The 22,480-nt window shown below is 42.2% G+C and overlaps 1 protein-coding gene across 3 annotated transcripts in view; it reads right to left on the reverse strand.

The window, feature by feature from the left end:
* ARHGAP6 (Rho GTPase activating protein 6) overlaps window positions 1-22,480 on the reverse strand; it is a 343,144-nt gene that overhangs the window by 236,033 nt on the left and 84,631 nt on the right. Inside the window, exon 1 of one of the 3 annotated variants that reach the window (XM_063341601.1) lies at window positions 17,085-17,110. The exons of the other annotated variants lie outside the window; for them this stretch is intronic. The gene's annotated coding sequence lies outside the window, so the exon portion shown is untranslated. Of the gene's footprint in view, window positions 1-17,084; window positions 17,111-22,480 lie in introns of those variants that run through there. 3 annotated transcript variants of the gene reach the window in all.

Consider the following 22,480-nt stretch of genomic DNA (forward strand, 5'->3'; position numbering starts at 1 on the left):
GAGAAGATTACTCACTGACATCCGAAATGCAAAATAAATGGGGTTTGACAAACACTTCCAAGATAGAAGACGCTGTAATGTGAACTAGAGGTAGTGAGATAGAAGGACTCTTTGCAGGTAAGATCTAACTGAACTTGTGCTTTTACAGGCAGGAAAAAAGGGAAGCAGAAAGTACATACACCAACCCTGTCTGCTTTCCCTCGACTCACCCTCCCACAAAGTGCACACTCCAAGCATGGCTGGGGCACGGATAGAAAGCCGGTGTGTCAGCTGCAGAGCCAGCACGCAGGATCTGCCATTATTAGGCAATACATTTAGAATACTATCCACTGAAAAAAAAGGTTTGGGTTTTTGAGAAACTACTTCAACCTGGAAAAAGTTGAGAACTGCTGAAGAAAATGTTTTCCTTTAGCAGGATAAAACCAAGAAACCCCATGCTGGCAAGAGAGCTGCTTGCAGCCAGACGCACAGAACAACACTCCCTCGTGTGGTCTGTGAAACTCAGTTCTTCCTTCCCAAAAAGGTGAATCGGGATCGCCACCAAATAGCAAAGCTAAGCAAAAATAAATTATTTTTAGCCAAGTGGATACATCAAACAAGGGGCATGGGAAAATAATAAGAGGCAAATCTAAACCCTTGAAGAGGGGCTAGCCCATCAAAAACAGTTACTGAAACAGAAACCATTAACCAGCACAGCAAGATGCCCAGCTTTTTCCTCTCCAGAGGTGGCTTCCAATGTTTCTTACTTTTTTCTTCCAAAAGAATATTTTTTATTTATTTCAATTGTGATGGGAAAACTCGGAGATGGTCAAATAGAAACATCTGTTTATATCTCTAAATGGGAGAAGAAAAATTACAGTTTGGAAAAGCAAAACTTTCTTCATATTCATTTTGTTTTTTTCTTTCCCAAAACCTAGCAAGCTTTGCTGTAGTTGGGTATCAGAAATTGACATCGCTGCACGCTTACTCCCTGTAGCAATCCCCAGTTATTTTGCCTAGTTCATTTTTCTTTAACTAGGTTCCCTTATTTCCCTTAATTGAATCTTAAGGGAAACTTAATTTACAATCAAAGACATCTCACACTCAAATTGTTAGAGACTGTATGTGTCCCTCCTTAAATTCGGGTAAAAGTTGTTAAGCTTTTCTTCAGATTAATGGGAAAAGTAAGCGGGAGGGAAAAAGTGAGTCATCACACGCGTCTTCGTGTTCTGTATCAGTGAATCACTGAACACTCATTGCATCACAGATGTCCCGTGCAGCACCCGGAGTAACTACCATAGTTAAAGACGCATAAACTCGTGTACAGTTGTACATAAACAAATGAGAATGACGTTTCCTTTTATTTTACATAGCTGCATACACACATTCCTCTACTCTGGGTCGAGTGAGGTTAATATCTGTATCATCGACTTTCTTGAAAACTCCAGCTTCAATACTGATTAAACAAAACATTTTCAAACTGATGTTTGCAGCTACGTTAGCAGCAAACATGCTGTAAAAGACACTTCTTGATGCACAGACCTCGGCTTTTTGGTGAGTTAACATTAATACATCTCTATTGGTACATGCAATAATCACGTCTCGCTGCTCCATTCAGATTCACAGCAAAACGCCATGTACAAGCCTGCAGGAAATAAGGAAAATCACCCAGCATAGGTCTTCTTAATGAGTCATTTTTGAAAAAATTAGTCATTATTCTACCACAAAGAACAGTCAGAGACAACCTTCAGAGGAAAACAGTGTCTTTTTCTAACTCCCAGTCATCATGTCTCTCCACATTCCAAAGGGAGAAATTGTCTAAGCAGCCAGGGATCAGGTTAGGAAAGCTAAAGCCCTGATAGAATTCAATCTGGCCAGGGACGTCAAGGGCAACAAGAAAAGCTTCTACAAGTACGTCAGTGATAAAAGGAAGACTACGGAAAACGTGGGCCCTCTCCAGAAGCAAATGGGAGACCTGGTTACCCAGGACATGGAGAAGGCTGAGGTACTCAACGACTTTTTTGTCTCAGTGTTCACCAGCAAGTGCTCTAGCCACGCCGCCCAAGTCACAGAAGGCAAAGGCAGGGACTGGGAGAATGAAGAAGCGTCCACTGTAGGAGAAGATCAGTTCTGAGACCATCTAAGGAACCTGAAGGTGCATAAGTCCATGGGACCAGGGAACTGGCAGACAAAGTTGCTAAGCCACGGTCCATCATATTTGAAAAGTTGTGGCAGTTGGGGGTGTTAGTGGATGAGAAGCTCAACATGAGCCGGCAATGTGCAGTCACAGCCCAGAAAGCCAACTGCATGCTGGGCTGCATCAAAAGAAGCATGGCCAGCAGGTCGAGAGAGGTGATTCTGTCCCTCTACTCCACTCTCATGAGACCCCACCTGGAGTACTGCGTCCAGCTCTGAGGTCCCCAACATAAGAAGGACATCGACCTGTTGGATTGAGTCCAGAGGAGGGCCACGAAGATGATCAGGGAACTGGAGCACCTCTCCTATGAGGACAGGCTGAGAGAGTTGGGGTTGTTCAGAAGGAGGCTCCAGGGAGAGCTTATAGCAGCCTTCCAGTACCTAAAGGGGGCCAAAAATAAAGCTGGAGAGGGACTTTTGACAAGGGCATGTAGTGATAGGACAAGAGGTAATGGCTTTAAACTGAAAGAGGGTAGATTTAGATTACATATAAGGAAGATATTCTTCACTCTGAGGGTGGTGAAGCACTGGAACAGGTTGCCCAGGGAGGTTGTGGATGCCCCATCCCTGGAAGTGTTCAAGGCCAGGCTGGATGGGGCTTTGAGCAACCTGGTCTAGTGGGAGGTGTCCCTGGCCACGGCAGGGGGGTTGGAATTAGGTGATCTTTAAGGTCCCTTCCAATCCGAACCATTCTATGATTCTATGATTCCCATATGTAAAAAAAAAAAATCATATAACAAATTGTAGCCTTTTTGTTTAAAAAAACTTCACATACACCTGCTAACTTCAGGTAAGCAGCTTTAAAAGCAAAGTGGTGGCTATAGCATGACTCTGAGGCCACAGGCAATATGAAAAAATAAGCAACAGAACCACAGGAGCTCAAAAAAAAAATCCTGAAAAACTTTTTGAGTATGGGACCCAAAAAAATCATCCGGCCTAGGGTTTGGCCAGGAACTGTTTTGCTAGCTGAATCAGCAGCTACAAAGGCAAGAGATGTCCCACTGAAGTCCATGCCTGCTTTCTTCTGGCCATGCCCATGCCTGGCTCCCGGTGGCAGGGCAGCTTCATGCTTTCCCAGCCCTGAGCTCCCCCATCACCCATGCCAGGAGGGACCACAGACTTGCAATGGGGCTGAAGACATCAAACCTGGGGATACAGGAACACAGCGATGGAAAAAGCCAAACTGTTGCAGGGGGACTGGCAAAAAGCTCATGCACTGTGGGGTGGTATTTCCTGTGCCTGCAACTACAGCTCCAAACAAGCCAAATATAGACAGCCATTGAGTTGAGTGGCCCCTCAGCATCAGTTGGCTGGGTTGGTGAAGGCTGCAGTTTCCGTGGGAGGATTCAGTTTTCCGAAATCTGGGCAGCATTGATCCAGGCCAGCATATGACTAACAGTGCGGCTGTGAGCCATGATGGATGCTGTCTCCCTCACAACACAACAGAAACAGTAAGATTGCCAAGAAACATTAAGTAAAAGTAATTTAATCTCTTTTCACCTGCCAGGCAATCAATTACTTGAAAAATTAACTTGCTTCACAGCAGCTCATGAGCAGATCTGAACAAACTCTCACCGTGGGACCAGACAGTGGACACAGGCAGCACTTTGGGATGGAACAATAACAGTGGGACAATAACAACAGGATGACAAGGATGTCAGGCTGGGCTGCTCCACTTGGGGGGTTCAACCAGGGCTCATAGCTTGAGCGACTTCAGTAGCAAACCAGACAGGCACCATTAAACCGAAATCCTGCCCTTTCAGATGAAGGCAACAGTGAAGGATGAATCAAAGTTATCAAACCTAAGTGCTACCTTCATCCCACCCGTGGTCCTCCTCTGGTGCCTTCGCTGCCTTCAGTGACTGGCGTGCAGCAAACCCCCTGCCGCCACAGGAGCCTCAGCAGCCTTCGTAGCACCAATTAATACCAAGTACTGCTGGATAACAGTTAGTAAACTGGCAGGCAACATGCAGAGTGCTATACACCTCTGTGAGCTGCAACTTGCCCAGCTTCTTCCTTTGCCAATGTCATTAACCCCGGCTTTCCCGAGAATTTCAGGATTGACTGCGTATTAACGTGACTATGCCTAAAGAAACATATCTGGCTACAAGTCCCTAATGATATTGTATCTGTCATTTTAGGACAAATTCAACCCTGATAAGATATCAAGATCTCAAAACGTGGCATTTATGAATCACAAGGAAAAAAAATCTCACATATTTTTCTAGTTTTCCACCAGAAAACACTTTCTTTAGTTTAAGTATGTAGGAACTGGTGAACTGAGCTTTTTATCCTGGGAAAAATGTATTATTAACAGTAAAATTGAATTAAAACTTTTCAACATGTTTCATTTTCTCTTTTGTATGTAAGAAATTATGAAGTACATAAAAAACTATTTCAACATAAGATAAAACATTTTGATTGACCTTAATATTTTTTCAACAATTTTCTTTCTAAAAGATTGAAATACCTTAATTTTTATCCTAATCCAAAGGAAAAGCAAAGTTTTAAAATAATGGAATCTCATGCATTACATAAACTCAATTTTCAGCATGATTTTTGTATGATTTTAAAATACAGATATTAGTTTAATAAGAAGAAAACAAAATTACTAGTAAAGAAAAAAACATTAAAATTTCAGATATCTTTGTAAAAATTTAGAAATAAAAATAGCAAGACAGTTGCTGAATATGAAAATGGGACAAAAAGCTTAATATCTTCTCAAAATGCGTGTTCTTACATCTTTACTAGTAAGAAATTCTTATTTGCATTTTTTTTCTTTGTTGGAGGCTGACCACATTCCTCTTCTCCACTGGGTGGCATTAGTACCTAGAGATGTAGTATTTGATGACTACATGAAGTTGTTACAATGAAGTAATCATCTCACATACTTTATTGATCTGAATCTATAGAATTAAATCAGTTTTGTGAGACAGCCATCTAAACTAGTCTGCAAAGCTGCCCCTTCTTAGCCAGATAATAGTCTCGTCTGATAGTTTCACACTGAAGATTGCTGTAACATAATTGGCTCTTTCAGCTTAATTTAATTCATACTATTTGGTTTGGCAATGTTGAATCACATACATCTCTCTGCAAATAAGAAACTCAAGGGAAAAGATTAATATAGCAAAAACACATCGTCACTATCTGTGAAACAGAAAGAAATACAGAATAAAATCTGATATAAAATAACTTCCAGCTTCAAAGAGCATTTGAGCTCTAGCAAAAATCAGGGTGTTAAAGCACCTAAGCAGTCCCAATGAAGTGAGGCACATGCTTATGGCCTCGATGAAGTATACTGGAGATGTCAGGAGAAAAGCAAGAGAGTGGATGTTATGCTGTCTGCTGCACACGAATGAGACACCTGGGCTCTGCAAACCATCCCACAAATCCCAGCAGCAAACTGACCCTTCTTTCCCATCCGTGTACCAAGACCATGCTGCCCGTTTCCTTCCAGTAAAACCAAAGCGCAAGGAGTGAGGAAAGAAGCAACAAACCTAAGTTACATCTCAATTGGCAGGAAGGCTTTAAGTGGTGTGCACACATGGATGCTGGGTTGGGAAATACTTTGGGTCATGGTTTAGACAGCAACTCAGTACTACTAGGAAATATGTGAGGAACAACAACCATCTCTCCTTTTCCCCCTTTTTACAATTTTAAAAAGTAGTTGTTCGGAAATAAAATGATGAACCCAGTTGTTATGCAAGAATCCACATAAATAAGTATGAACAGGTAGAGGGTTAGATTACAGGATAACAAACAAACAAGATTTTCTGATGTTGTTAAGGGTTTCGTTTTAATCTGGTTTGACCATAAGTCTTAGACCACGATCCCTGATGGTTGGTTATCCCATCCTTCTCAACACACTTTCTCCACCCCTTTTCCCCAGAAACGCTGCTGTTTGTGAATCTCTTAAATAGACTGTCTTTATGTGCACATACCAGCCCTAACACACATCAGGCCTTCATCCTTGAAGGACTCGCACACACTTATGACAAGACAGCAAACCTTGCACTTTTGGCGTATCACAGCTATCTCATTGCAAAGTTCTGTGCTCATGTTACTATCACATTTTGTCCCAGGTCTTACCCTAGGCTTGAACATCTTCAAGGCTGTGAATATTAATACAGAAGAACCTGCCCTGACTGAACGTTCTAGGAGAACAAAACGCAAAACCCAAAACTTCCTATTTCTACCCTACTCCCCCAAAATAAAATAATCCATGGGGCAGAAACTGTCTCATGTCTTCAGCAGTGCCCTCTTCAGGTAATGAGAGGAAAACCTCCACCCATCCTTCCTAAGGCTGGGGTCTCTTACGTTGCACAGCGCCTTGCTTCTTGTGCTTTTATTCCAGAAAAATTCAAGGCTTTATAGCTCAGACTGAGAGGCCTGAGTGTGCCCACACTGGCTCCCACACAATGATGGGAAGCCGCACATTCCTGTCCAACCCTCCCTTTGCATGCATGACGTGCAGGGCTGCCCACGCTTATCCCCACGCATGCGCAAAGGGAAGCTCAAGATACAATGCACAGTGGGTTTCTACACTGTTGAATTAATGTAAACATTTAGAAAAAGAGAATACTCTGTGTAGAAGGAGTTCATGGCACAAAGCTGTCTACCCACCACTTCCTTTCCTCTGGTATTCTCCCTACGAGCTTGTACATTTCGGGTAAGAACTTGATTAAAGAGCAAATTTGTCTTCCCCTGAGAGATTTGTATTTAAAATCACCACACAGAAACAAGGGTGGAATCCTTCCTTCTCTTTTTGTTTCCCTTCAGCAGCCACGTTTAACCTATTTTTGTTGCTTCCACAGACTTCAGGGTTTTTTTCCTATTCATCTGTGGACTAACTTCTATAAATTGTGGTCTTTGTCCTCTAAAAGGAGGCTGGATTAGGAGGAATGAAGTTTTTTCAATAATGATTGTTCCTTTCAATACCAGCAAGTTACAGATTTTCTTTATGTCACCAAGGACAAAGTTATTTTCATAATGTGACTAATGGTTATTCAAAAGTGACCGTAAGAATCCAAGAATTACTATATTATTGCCAAATCCAGTTTATCCACTTACTATTTCCAATAGTTCATACACGCTCTCCCACCTAAACTTACCATCTTATCCGTTCTACTAATTTAACTATTCATCCAGTCCTATCCTAACCCAGCTTTGTCAAGTGATACAAATTATGAAAAAAAAAGGGGGAAGAGGCAAGACGAAAAAAAGAAAGAAAATCTAATACAAACTGTGCTCTACACATACACTTTCTGCAGTCTGTTTAAAAACATGATTATTTCACAGATTTGGCAGAAGAGAACAGGTGGGAATGTGAAAATGGCAACCATATAAGCCAAATCTGTCACCAACAGAAGAACCTATTTTACTCAAATGGGTTTTGGATGAGGCCTTATGAAGGTACTCTCCACAAGTTCATCTCCATTCACATATTTGGGCATTGATCTGGCCAACATACATGTCTTCCTGCTTCTTACCATGTCAACCACATCAAAGAAGCAACGTCAACTAAAGAACCCATCTGTATACGTATAGTAAATGCAGAGAAGGTTTCTCCTCCTCCTCTCTCACTCCCAACAGCATGGGCTAGAGACCTGTTGCGGGGCTGTGCTGCCGGGAGCCGGAGCCGGTACTGTCTCGCACGTACCCCGGGTGCCACAACTGCATTTCTGGTCACACTGATGCAACCGATGCTACCCACCATGCTTGCAAAGATGTTGCTCATTATTTTAATGAGCATACGGAATGTGCAATTTTCAGCTCCATGTGCCACATCATGTACGAATTAGCAATCAGAAAAAACATCCTGCTACAACAGCTAGACTGACTAATTCATGTGCTGCTGCGGCTGCGCTGCTTTGTCCAAGAAACATACTTCTTGTCATCTCCGAGAAAGGCAGGGTTTTAGATGCACTCAGGCCAGTAGTTCTGAGTTGCCTTTCTTCCTCACATAAGGGAATTGCAAGTAATCATACAGATCTCTAAGGTCTCGGGATACATGGACTACACACACACACACGAGAATGTGCACTGCTATTAATCTCTAGATTTTCTATGTAAAGTAGACTAGCAACAGAGGACTTCATATAGTCTTTGATTCCTTCTCTTGTCAGTTTATGGCAAATTCTGTCATGCATTTTTGGGTGATTTAAAAAGTACAGGAGACATATTCCACTTTACAGTAGAAATATTCACCAACAAACTCTCTAGCCACTGTCCATCTATATGCTCTTCCTCTTTCTAGAACAACACATTGTCACCTTCTTCTCTACTTTTTTCTTATGAATGTATAAACCCTTGAGCTCAGCTGTAGACGAACTTAAGAGTCACTGAAAGCGTAGTTGGAAAATCCTGACAGCAAGGAGCGGCTACAGCTGAGCTATTCCAGGACACAGCTACCTAATAAAGCTGTGAAATCACCGTCCCTGGAACATAAGTACAGGTTAGGCTATCTGTTTCAGTGCTTCACTATCCTTATCATCAGAGAAATACTGACATTTAGATGTCTCCGCTTCATTCTAGTTTTGGGGGTCTTATTTGCTATGGGCACAGAGAATTATGTTGCCTCTTTGCCTGCGGTTATATTTAACAAATTTGGAGTGTCTCTCCCACTTCCTCTTTTCCGTAAATTAAACAATACCAGTTCTTTCAGACTTTTTTTATACATCGCAGTCTGCAGACTTCTGGTAGATCAGCCTTACCTCAAGATGGCCCACATGGTTCTTGATGAGGGATGCCCAAAAATGGACATGGTACTTTTTGCTAAAGCCTCAGCAGGGCTAAGTAGAGTAGGCAGATTACTTTGCAAGTCTTGTATGCGGCAGTCCTGTTTATACATGCTGGTATTGTGTTTGCTTCCTTTACAACGCATGCCACTCTGAACCACAGTTAAACTGAAGGCAACAACAATCACTGCATCTTCTTCTGCAGACCTGTTGCCTAACAAGCAATTCAACCCTTATCATGGGGATATGCGCTTGATTGCTCATAAATAAACACAGTATTTTGCACTTGACTTGTATCTTATTTCAGACCTAGCTGACCAAAACAAATTAATTTTAATCCCATCCTTCAATGTTTACAGAGCACCTCCTCTCTCAGTTTGACACTGGCTGCATCATGAATAAACTTAGTCTCTACTCCACTTTCCAAGTCATTAACAAAAAATGTTAATTCATTTTGAACCATGACAGATGTCTGGCTCCATATGTAAGATTGACCTCTTGCTCAGTATATAATTCCCATTAATGCCTGCACAGACAGACAGGCAGTTTACTGGGGTTATGGAGATACAGCACACCAACCTCCAACACTTCCTAGGATTTTCAAGGCAATATTGAAATAAAGATCAGATCCACTGCAATTCCCTTTCTTGAAAATGAGCTATTTTCAAAGAAAAGCCTCAGGTTATTTTCCATTTCCTTCCATGTTTTTAATTAGTCTTTCCTTCAATGCATTTTCAAAGCCCTCAGGTCATACAGAAACTCAATTAATGAATCCGTATTGCCCAGACCACATTTTTCTACCAGTTCTCAAATGTGAGTACCACATTTCCTGCTCTGTGTTCCTTTAGGGACAGTCACCAACTTGACTGACTTGATAGTCACTAAAAATCCTTTTTGCGAGATCTACAGTTCCTTTTACTTTAAGAACCTGGCAATAATCAGAGAAACACCCTCTAAATCACTCAGTTGAGTTGCCCTCCTCTTGGTTGTGCTATTTTCCACTTCCAAGCCTCATTTCCATTAGTCCTCTTTCCTTCAATGGACATCGCTGAAAGCTGAAGCATATTTTTCATTCGATTGTTTTTATTCTCTGCTCTGCCATCTCTGCAGAGCAAATGTAATCCCTTATTTTATAAATAGCTAAAGAATTTTTACGGTTGGCACCTTTCTTTTACGGTAACTAAGCAGGACTTATATGGTTTTTTACTATGGGTCTGTGTTTCTGACTTGTAAACATTTCTTTATTGATGCTTCTGGTCTTCTGTTTTTCTGTTCTCGGTGGGAAAACTCACTACTTGCTTCTAACCACCTCAAAAAGTTTGTTGCTTGATACCCAGAGTAGGCTGCTCTGCAAGCGTTCCTCCTCAGTTTGAAATACGACTTCCAGTTCCTCTGTAGTGTTAACACTGTTCACCAAACCAGATATAAAACAGTATTTAGGGGCTTCCTTGCATATTTGGTGACAGTCTTTTACATCTAGGAATACCTAAAAATCACTTGTTCCTACCCCTGTATCTGCTGCGATGACTGGTGCCAGCAGCCCAGTAATGCTTAATGAACAGCACCAGCCACTGGGACTTTCTGGCGACAGGGACTGAGAGGGTGAAAACTCTCCCTGGGCTCATCTCCATGAAGCTGTGGAAGCCTAAGTGCCCTTTTTGCTGTCTCACTTACTGGGTTTTCCGCCTTACCTTTCAGACTATACACTAACATTTTTCCTTGAAGATCCATGCACACGGGTTTCTGCCTCCTGCCCCGCTCAAACACAGTCCAGAAAATAAACACACTGCTGCACCAACAAAATGCCAAAAGCAAAGGAGAAATTAGTATTAATACTGGTTCTTTCACCCTCAGAATGTCTTCTTCCCCCAAGAGTAACTTCTGAATATCTCTGTAAGAAAGTACAAAGCAGAAATATTAATTTCAGGATGACAGCTGCCTGCTCTAACCTTTCCGGCTACTGTTACCCTCCTTTTTTAAGTGAGAAAAGTTGACATGATGAAGCAGAATCTCAAGCAAAGGCATAAGCAACGTTTCTGTGACCTTGCCTTTATGTCAACCCCTTCATCTCCAGCCAGCAGGAAAAGCTCCCATTGCCTACACCCAGCAGTCAGGACACCACCAGGGAACGGCAACATAAGTGAGTCCACAAATCCACAAATTCACTGAGTGTGGCTGGAGAGACGCCCCGTGACAATGGTGACATCAGTTTGCTCTTCTGTGCTGCTCAGAGTGTGACCTCTCCAAAGACTGTGTCCCACCAGATACACACCAAGTTCAGTAGCCTACCCAAAGGGATCTCAGCACGAGGAAAGCTATGAAAGACAGCTCTGTTAAAAGCAAACCACATCAAACACACTCTAAATGACTTCCCCCAACAGCTGCCATAGGAACCAAGTGTTTGGGGGACAGAAAACAAACAAGAAGTCATATTAAACGCTAAGAAAAATTACATAAAAAATATCAGAGGCTGGGGATTCTGGATTTACAAAGCACTGACCCAGAGGATGATGACAGTAAGAGCACTTACTGTCTGCCCCTCAGCAGCAGGATCCTTTGTGAATAATACACATTTTAGAATATTCTTACTTAAAAGTGAAATAAGTTTTTCAAGGATTCAAGCATTATAAGGGATGAGTTTGCAATTATTTTTAACTATCACCTTTCTTTTCTTTTTTGTTGAACTGATGTAGCACTTCAGTAGCTTGTAATGCTATTTTTAAAAATTATCCACCAGTGATAGTTTTCAATGAATAAAGGACTCTATATATACAAAGTCTTGCCTTTATATCAACCCCTTCATCTTGTCATTTTATGAAACATATATAAAAACACAGAAAATACCCCAGGGACCTGCGACTCCTCAGTATGAAATGACCCTTTTGTGAAGCTTTTATCTTATAAAGTATCTCTGTTTCAAGAAAATGTTCATTTCCTATTCAGAGGCCAGTTCTTGTCATCATTTTATAAAGACGCGTTTCAAAGCAAGGTTTTCCTCTTTGCAGTTTTCTAAATTAAGCTAGTACTGCTAGATGTTATCTGCAGTATGTACACAGTACTCTCCCTTATCATGCCTTTTGACCTGCATCATTGAAAGTTTTCTTCCTAGATGCCTGAGATTTACTATCTTTATTCTATACAGCAAGAGCACATATTCACGTTTTATTACGTTCATGTTTTACTACGCAGTTGCCCTTGGAAGTTGTGAATGACCAAAAAGACTTTTAGGCAGTTCAGACAGAACAAGTGAAATGTTTCACTGATCTTCAGCACCAGAAGCTGAAGTCTGAAAAAACACAGGCTTGTGGATTACAGGCATTTTATGTTCCCACCTGCCTCTGCTGAGAGGTGGATACGGTGCTACACCTTGTTCGCAGGGCAGTAAGTCTCCTACAGCTACATTTGCTCGCAGATAAAATCCTTTACAAAGTTTTTTATTGATCTGAGAAGAAACGGCAGTCCCCTCATCCAACATAAGCCTGGTCTCTTCAGCATGTGAAAACAAGACCTCAAGGTTCCACCTTAGATTGCAGACAAGACGCTGTCCATCAAAGACAACTGGCCATTGTGGCCACCCCCTCCTGAGTGGAAGGAATGCAATAAATGCCAACGATGTTACCTTGTCCACAGAGCTTGCTGAAGAGTGTGCTCCTTTCAACACTTCCTATTCATATGCAAGCCCCATAGGCATTCTGAAAATAACACAAAGAAGCCAGCTTGTGGTGAGGCTAAAAGGAAGATGAGATGCCTCAAGATGGACCATGTTCCCTCAAAGCACAGCACTTGATTCTTGCAAGAACAGGGTAAGAGCTGTCACATCAGCTACCTGAAGAGGGGTTTCTTCCCGACACAACAGGACACCCACAAGCCGAGCCGTACAGACACAGTCAATCCCCAAAGTAAAACACCAGGACCCTCACACCAGGGAGAAACTAGTACCACTGCAACAGCTAAAGATGCTTTGCTACACATCTCATATTCAAAAGTGATTTATTGGGGCAATAAACTCTTGGGCAATTTATCCTTTGATGTTTGGCTCACAATTCCCACTGGAATCATACGTGCTATGGAAACTATGATAGATAATCTGTTAAAAAAGTGCATCTGTTTCTTACACAATGTTTCCAGCATGGAATCAAGCTTGAACTCAACAGAGGGGTCCTTCTAGTATGGGATCATTTTGCAGATAATTCTTCTCCCAAATGACCTCAACTGCTTCTATATTTTCCATGAGCAAATCAGTGTTTACATTCAAGCTTCTTGTCTCTCTTCTTGATGGCAGCCTATTTTGTAGAAAGCTGCAAGTTTTTAAAATGTGATAAATGCTGTATGAGAAAATGTTTTCATTGGTTTCAGAAAATCAGGGACTGTCACAATAGCTCACCTGCAAACATGAAACCAGAAAGCTGCTACAAAGAGTATAGTTTTAACAATAACTTGTTTGTCATCAGAACTCGAAGTTAAAATTAGAACCAGAGCTTCTTCAGAGTAAGTTCTGGAAGATAACATAGTAAAGAAAAGGGGTGATAGCAAGAGGTCTTGAATTATTTTCCACTGTGATTATACGATGAATTTGTGCTTTCAAGTCTCATGAATAATCTCTGAAAAAAGAAGAGGATGAGTCTAAGCCTGGAAAATTTCCAAGTGTGTCCCTCTTGTATCCTTTCAGCGTCTGAATTTAACAAAAACACCCACACATGCACACAAAAGGTCTACTTCCATCCTAATGAGTAAAAGTACTTACCAGCTATCTAAATGAGACTTCCTCAGTGGATCAAGAAGACTTAATCACATTTAGCCCATGAATTTAATGTTTGGTAATTTTCTTGCCAGCATCCTGCCATCATTAACAGCAATATCTGTTTAATGACGCACAAGTTATTCTTGTAAGAGCCTGAACTAAAATATACCATGATGAAAGAGCTGCTCTTAAGCCAGTCAACTTTTTGCTTTGTAAAAATACAAGGACAGGATCTGATACTCCTTTTTCTGTTGTTTTTAAGAAAATTTGGAGCAGACAATGCCCCCCAGAGAGTCCCCAGAGTTATGGCGTTATCTATTTGTCATTCTGTGCTCATTTAACATTGCTTCTAGTGGAGCTGAAACACCACTGCCGAACACCAAGACTGACTCAGGATCTAATCTTTGTCTTGAAGAGGACAAAAGATGTTGTTGCCTTGCCTTAGCACCACCTTCCTATGGCGCCTAGCCTGGAAGAATATCCCTCAGAGTGGGACCCCTAAAAACCCACGAAAGCAAGGTTGTAACACAACAGTCGTCTGAGGAAAGACCAGTATCTCTCTGGAGCAGCATGGAGAAGATTCAAAGCACCAAGGGCTGAAATCCAAGGGCCAGAGCACAACCTGACTCTGCCAGAGGTGAAATGGATTATTGGTATTAATCCTGGCCAGATTATGGACTGGCTTTGTTGATATTTTCTTGAAGAAAAGTGACTGTTCTGTACATATTCCAAAAGCAAGGGACACACTTTATTTATTTTTGCCACTCTCCAGGAAGAGTTTGTTTTATTATTCCAAAGCCAAGGCACTAGCTTAAAGTTTCTAAATCAAGGAGGTTTATGCAACATCAAAGATTAAAGGGGGAAAAAACCAAACCCACCCAGTCTGCAGTGATCCTTTTCCAGTGCATTAACTCGTTTCCTGCCAAGTGTCCTGAAGCTTCCTGGGACATAACTCCATAGAAAACCAGAGGATACAGGATGAGAGCACCGTATCTAAATTTCCCATATCTAAATTTTCATGGGAAAAGCGCACTGGCAGCACAACCCATGCTGTGGCCAGAAGTGCAGACACTGTGGCAGGTGATGATGGGATGTGGGCTGTTGAGCAAGTGACAGCCAAAACAAATGAGACCTCACAGATATCTAATTAGGTCTTTAATATTCAAGCAAATGTCACAGCTAGCGTCCATACAGATCTTCTCAGTTAAGAAGTGCACGCTCAGTTACGACAACAAAAAGGCACGTGGGATTTCTGAATTAAAAAATAAAAAAGAGCCGTAATATTGCTTGCTTGAAGGGAAGCTTGATTGTTTCCTAGACTATAAGGCATCTAAAGACAGTTCCTGAGATGGAAATGTTTTCTCAGACCAATTTACAGGTCACCCAGAAGCCCTGGCTGACAGATTAGAGAAAGCATGGGGTCTTCACGGCAGATTTCATGCACTGGGCCTTCTTCACTTCCATCCACTTCCAAAACTCTAGTACTGGGAACAACGAAATGTGTGAAATATATATTATTTACACAAAGTATTACTGGAATATGCATCCAGATGAAAAAGCCAAAACCAAACCATTAATTTGGATTTATTGCCATTTTTAAGAAGTCCTGGCCAGGAGACTGACACATGGGTAGGACTCAACCTAGAAAATCTGAGCTGGTCATCTAGATGCTTTTTAGAGGCAAAGGCAGCATTTCCAGAGTGCTACTCATCTCACCCTTTAACAGGCATATAAAGTGCTGCTTCTTGCCATTGGACTGACTGCAAAGAGACATCGGTGTGGATAACTCTCCTGGAGACATCTACATGGCAAACATCTAGAGTTAGACTAGATGTATCTCCACTTGCCTATGATATGGAATAGGGAAAAAAGAAGGGCTTGGGATGAGAAGGGCAGCAATAGATCATGCTGCAGAGTGAGCTCTGGGGATGAGCTGTTTTCAGAGGGACAGATTTGTACAGCTGTTCCCACAATGAGGCCAATACACCCTGCTGGGACCGGACCAGCAGACACACCACCACGGTGGCTGCCTCCAGCTCGTGACATTACAGCAGTACCGGTTTGGCTGGACAGTGCTAAAATTAACACTTTATTCCCACCAAGAGCCTGAGTATTGGCTGTCTTCTCCCAAGTGGCAGAACACTTTGCCCTCTTCCATGGAAACAAAAGATTTTGCTACAACCCTCCAAGTGGGTTACTCCAAACCTCCTTATCTTAAAGACACACAGGTTCAGCAAGGGACACCACCAAAAGCTTTGATTTTTAATGATTAAGGGATTCAGGCGTGACATTTCCTACTCCCAGTTCCATTTCATCCCTTTCAAATTAAAGACTGGATTCAATCACTGGCTTATTTTTACAGGCATTTAATCATAACGAAAAGAAAACAAAAACCCCTGGCAATGAGACAAGCTCTGCAGCCTGCCTTCTTCCTTATGCTGCTACAGCTCATTACAAGGCAGTTCAGTTCAGCTGCGAAAATACCAGTACCTATCCTGATACAATCCAGAAAACCGCGATGCATCAGCAGCTCTCTGGACAGCAACGAGAACTATTTCAAATTTAAGACAAGCACAAGACACAATTGTCCTTACAATTACAATTAGCTACAGGAAAGTATTAACACATACCATGTAAAAAAAAAAACCTCTTACACCCTCATCCTACCGAAGGTCTAAGAATGACCCTATTACCCAATTCTGAATACGCAGTGTTTTAAAAACACAGTGTTAGTGCTTATCTGTTGCCCGAGTCCAAATATTTTGTTTTCCTAAAAAGAGCCTAAGAAGCCAAACAAATCAACATCTTTAAGCTTCTGTTGGACGCTAGAAAGGATTTGAAGCTTAGGACAAACAAGGTTCATCCATGACATGGAAAAAAAAGGAAGCAGAATAATAAAATGTAACATCAGCATCTCCCTGGGAGTATGAGCATGTTTGCATCATGTTCTTGCTAGTTCCTAATTTCAAGATATGGATTTCACATAATAAATTTAGCATGGTCATTCTTATTAACTTGTGCAGGGAAAGATGAATTCAATTTAATAAAATGACTACTTATTATTGTCATTGAACAAAACCCTGATAACATGAAAGACCCAGAAAATAACACTTTGATGATATTTTAGGAATTTCTAACACTAAAGATTAGGAAAAGGAAGGGACCGTAGATAGGGGAGATGATTTATGAGTATGTCATCTAATGAGATTAAAATTAATGAGTCTCTGTGCAATGGAGTTGAACTCCAAAATATAAAACGCACGAGACAAAGTAAATATTTTACCCCTATGATACTGAATTTTGGGAGGCAGCTAAACTTTTCCCCACTCTCTTCCCTTAAGCTGTCCTTGGAGAAGCACTTGAAGACTATCGCATAAGGAGTCCTCCCTGCTAAGACTGGCAAAGGCAATAACACATTAATGAATACTGACCCAAACCAGCTCCGTCACCTACGCCGCACGCCCGGGCAGACCCTTCCAGCAGGCCGCTGCTAGAGAAATCGTAAGCACATGACACACTTCGAGCCCTTCCGAGCATCCCTGTCTCTGCTGCCCTTCTTTTCACCTTCCTTATGGCAGCGCAGTCAAGAGTAAGGAGAGGCTGAATCTAGCATCGATGCGTACGTCGCTCCTGACGTAGGCATGCAGCGTCGCCTTTGGCTCTGCCCTGCTTCAGCAGCGCAAGCAAACACCAGGTATTGGTACGTTTTTTATTGGTGAAGTAGCTTTACATTCGTATATAAGATTAACCAGCTTTAAAAAAAAAATATATCACCCTTCACTTCTGGAGACAGAGTGATATTAAACTCCGCTGGGAACGAAAAATGAGGCTGTTATTGGAAAGAGAGCTGCATACAGCTGCTGGGTGAAATCCTGAGGATGCAAGGCATAAAACCAGGCTGTTGGTGACAGCAGTTTTCAGCATATCCTCTGTGGAATTGGTTAAAAAGGTTTAAACCACAGGACTAATTCATCTTTAAAACATGACATGTTTCTTTCTGCAAACATTTCCATGAAATACTTCCCTGTTCTCCATCCAGTTCTCCATCTGCACGGCAAAAGGGGTTGCTGTGAATATCATTGAACAGTCGTGACTAGCCTTTGCTTTCTAGCTCCCCTCTCCTCGAAATTTGTCCTATCAAGTAAGTGATTATTTGCCTTCAAGCTGAACTGAAAAGGCCCGTGCTTAAATACTCGGGACTCATAAAAGAGCCTAAGAACTAAGGGAGGAACTAAGACCAGCCTGTCCTCAGTGGAGGGTGACCTCTGCAGGATGGCAGCACCAAAGGGTAAAAGCTCTGATGTCGAAGATAACAAACCTCCTCCCTCCCTCAATAACTTAATAAAATAAATAAAATAAAACCTGAGCAGCATTAAACAAATATCAATTGAAAAGACAGTCCCCATTCTGTACTGTTTGCAGTATGAACCCTCTAATGAAAAAGCACACTTCTCATGTTGCAGATCCTAAATATCCATCACTTCCAAGCAAGCCTTTTTGACTTCAGTCGCTTTTTGAGGACAAGAAAGGACTGTTATTGGCGTGCTACATTCCCATTACCAAGAATGAACATCCTGTGGTCCTTTCTGCACCTGGGTGGTGAAAACTTTTTTTTTTATGCATTTCTTTAGCCAGGAAAGCTTATTTGGATGCTCCATTTTTTTTTCTCTCACCCTTCACTGATTTCTGCTGCTATCTTCCTACAAGTTAAGGAAGATTAGAAATATTTTAACAGTACTGGAAGATTTCCATTATTTTTCTTTAATATAAAAAGAGTCATTAAAAAACAGATAATTGCAATCTGCAGAGAGAGATGTAAATCTAGGACTGTTCAGCATCCTAATGAAAATGGAATCCCAAAGGTGTATGTTACGAGCTTCTAAAACAGGCTCCCTCTGTTTTAGGGGAATGAAAAAAAACCAACCATCCACTGACAGCATTTTACAGTTACTACAGAATTAAATAAAAGGGCCGCCATGGTTGCAAGCAGCTGAAACAAAGCATTCAGCAATACATGACAGCTAAACTCAAGCTCATCCTTCTTTCCTCCTGTTATTAAAATGCAATGCACCTGAGAAATACTTTATTGTCTGCTTCAGAAAGTTGCGACAGTCAATTTAAAATTCATAAGCACTAATGAGGTAACAAATCCAGTTTATCCTCCTGTTCACCATTAGTGTTGATGAGATCCAAAAATGAGAGAGAAGGAAAAAGCCACAGATGCAATGAAGTAAAAACCAACAACTCGCCTTGGGTACCAAGAGCTTGCGGGGAGGAAAAAGGCCGGAGCTTAATGCCACTTGCTAGACAAGTTCTGAGCCTTCTCGGTAACTTCTGCTATTTAACGCATGAAACATTGCAAAGAAAGATGATTTTTTTATTCTCCTGCACAGCAGATACTGCTGTAACCACAAATGAAGGAAAGTGCATAGGGCACAAGAAGGCGAGGTATGATTTTAGTAAGAATTGGTGCAGGGATGCAAAAATAATACATAAGCAAGCCATCTAACTTTTGCTTAATTGTAACAAATTGTTACAGCTAGCCTGCATTTACAACAGTGCCAGCAAGAGCATATTTTTTCACTTTTAATGAGCATCATTACAGCATACAAGGTGGATTCTGACCCTTTTCTCAATGCATTCACTATCTGGAAAATGTATTATTTAATAACTTTCTAACAGTATAATAGGCCTTAGATACATATATCTCACAATATACAGAAATACTTCAGATATTGATCAAGGTGAGGTTAACCTCCCTAAAATCCTCTGTGCTGCTGCTGCTCGAGTCAAAGACGTTTCCTCGTTACTTTGCTGCAGCAAGCTCTAAAAGCCTCCAGGAGTGACCCCCTCCCTGACACAGCATCCCTGTGGGTTTATTGCAGGGAGGTCAGACCGCACGTTGGAGATCCACCACCTGAAGCACTTCAATCCTGCCTCTACAGGAGACTTGGGCTTTTTGCTCAAGACAAAATTCACCCACTTTCCATGGACTAGTATTTCCGTGGACTTTCCATGGACTCCAGTGTCCATGGAATGTGTTTCAACTTGGTTTAGCAATGCGTGTGGTGCTGTGAAGCGTCCCCTGCGACACTCTCCAGAAAGCCTGCCCTGGCTTTTCTTCTGCCTTCTACAGAATAGCGTCACTCTTCTAAACCCATGAGGAAAAATCAAAACTCCATCAAAATATGAAGGGAGCTGCTAAGTCTAGGGAGGCCCTTCAGGTGCACATCTAAGACTTGGAAGGATTCGTTTTATTTAAGACTGCAGTATTTATATGCCACTGCACTGCACAAAATTCATAAATATTATAATTTGTGAGACTGATAATAACAGCCCACTATCACGGTGGCTGCCCGAGGTCTCCAGGCACCTGGTACGTGGTGTGGGTGCAGCGTTGGACCATAGTAAAAACACCCAAAACCAAAATACGCCGCCCCCCAATCCCAGCTTCCTACTCCCCCCAATAACATCATAGGAACAGAATTTTTCCCGCCCAACTTTGCAGTTGTCTGCCAAGAAGACAAGGAGACCAAAAGGCATCCACCATTCATCCTGATTATGCTGAAGGGGCTCAGTAACCCACTGGACTGAACAAAGGCAGCTTTTGCAATGCAGCAGGACTAGTACGAGGTTTTAAAAAAAAAAGTTACATGCATCTCAGTATTTTTCATCAGAACTTGGGAACAAAATAAAGCAACACTGCAATAAAGGCAAGACCATGCTTGAGGCCTGTAAGACGCTGCTTTCTAAAACATAAACCCAAAAGCTTCAACTCTGCAGGCATTTTGCAAAAGAAGAAACACTGTCCAAAGAAAAACATGTTGCAAGTAATTTGCCTTGCTCTGCTCCATGGCCCTCTAACAAAATATAGTTCTTGTTGACAACAACTTTTTTTTATACTCCTGGTGTTTTTCTGGGAGGAAGGACACTGTAAGAAAAAGATGGTATGAAAAGCTTAGATTTCTTCTAAGTCTTGAACTCGGGAGTAATTTGCGCCGTTCGCTCCTCACCCTTGCTCTTCTTCTTCCACCCCCCCAAACAGATAACCTATCAGTATTTAAACAGGAAAGCAAGGAGGAGTGGGAACATCTTTGTAATTGTGGGGTTTTGGACGTGTATTTATTTTTTTCTCCGGCGTGTTTGTTTTTAACTGCTTTAAACACTCAGCAGAATTGCTTAATTGCTCCCAGCCCCGGCATCGCAGTGGAGGCACCTTGCAGGGCGGCGAGGCCGGGGCTGGCGGCGTGCTCTGTCGCTGCCGCGGGGCTGGGCGTTCAAAGGGCTCTCTCGGCACAACGAGAGCTGCCTCCACATCTGGGGCAGCCGCACATGCAGCCTCTTCTGCACAGAAATACCCAAAGAGGGAAGTCCTACATTCGCCGCGCCGAGAGGCATTTCGTGGTCGGTATCATTTCCAGCTGGAGAGGCGGTGTTGAGGGCAGAAGGACACCACAGATGCAGCGGCTTCTGTCGGAGGCGTCACCTGTGCTTTTTTTCCTTCAGGAAAGAAGAGATTTTTCCTTCAGGAAAGACGAGATCCACCACAGTCCGCTGTTCTTCCCCTTCTCTGTCACACAAGCGTTTTGCCACCTCAAAGGCTGGCATGTCATTAATAACACGTGAGTTCTTAGTGGTGGGCCTTCACAGTGGCATTTGCTAGAGTCAAAACACAAAATATGCAAGTTTCAAGCAGAAAGAGAAAAGCAGAGAGGGACCTTCCCCAAGAGCACACTGAGTGCCAGCCCACTGAAGTGGTCTCTCCAGGTTAAAGCTGAGCTGCGACTCTGTTTTTCATCCCACTTAAACTTGTCACTGCTGTGCTTTCTAGCTTTCTAGGATTGCGCTGGACATGTTGGCTGATGCACTCTGAGGGATTTTTTTGTAGGCGTCCTACTATTAATAGAGCAATTTGGTTCCCCTGCAGAATTCATCTACTTGAAAGCCCCTCAGCAGGGAGGCACCTTGGGATGGAGCACACAGCACCTCGGTGCTCTGCAGCCTTCCCCTGACTCTGCAAACTTGCCAAAATTACCCTCCCCAAACTGAGCAGGCCAGAGCTCTTCCCTGATGCCATTGCTACTCCCGTCTGAACAGAGAGAGAAAAAAAAAAATCCCATGAACTCTTGCAGCTAGGGTTGCTGGAAAGCTAGAAACCCAGCATCCCTACTGGAACTGGGTTGCAATCCCCAGAACAGGAGTAGTTACATTCACACCCCATGGGAAAAAAACAATCCAAAACAAAACCTCCAAAAGATGAGTTGCATTAGCCCAAAGGCATAGATTTTGTAAATGGAAAAGCTCAGAAAAGTCACATTTTTCTTGAAAAATCCCTCCATTTTCTCAAGACCTTTTCTCAGTGTCCTGCAGTATTTGGCAGAAGGTTCTCGATGACAGTCAGGGTCCCCTCCAAGGGGGCACCTCAGAGCATGAGGATGGCTGGAGATGGTGACCTTTTCCCTCCCACCATGCAAAACACCCTTCTAGACATATGACACATGGTAAGTAGCAGTGTCACTTTTTTTTCAGCAAAAGACAAACAAAAGGCACTTCAGATACCACGTAGGCCAGGAAAAACTGAATGAGACTTTAAAAGATGTGCTCCAATTTTTTTTTATTTTTTTTTTTCCAAATGTTTTAGTTTTGATATTTGAAGATTTCTCTTCTGCTTCCCAGGCGGCAACCACCCACGACTGAACTGTGCAAGGCTTCCCCTTCCCCAAAGGCTGGGGAACAAAAAAAAAAAAAGCAAGCAGGAGGCTGGCTTTCTCCAAAAGCACTTTTCAGAGTCCTCTTTGGTATTCAGAAAGCCGCACTTTACGCTGAT

Source organism: Chroicocephalus ridibundus, chromosome 1, assembly GCF_963924245.1.
Source record: "Chroicocephalus ridibundus chromosome 1, bChrRid1.1, whole genome shotgun sequence".
Lineage (NCBI taxonomy): Eukaryota > Metazoa > Chordata > Aves > Charadriiformes > Laridae > Chroicocephalus > Chroicocephalus ridibundus.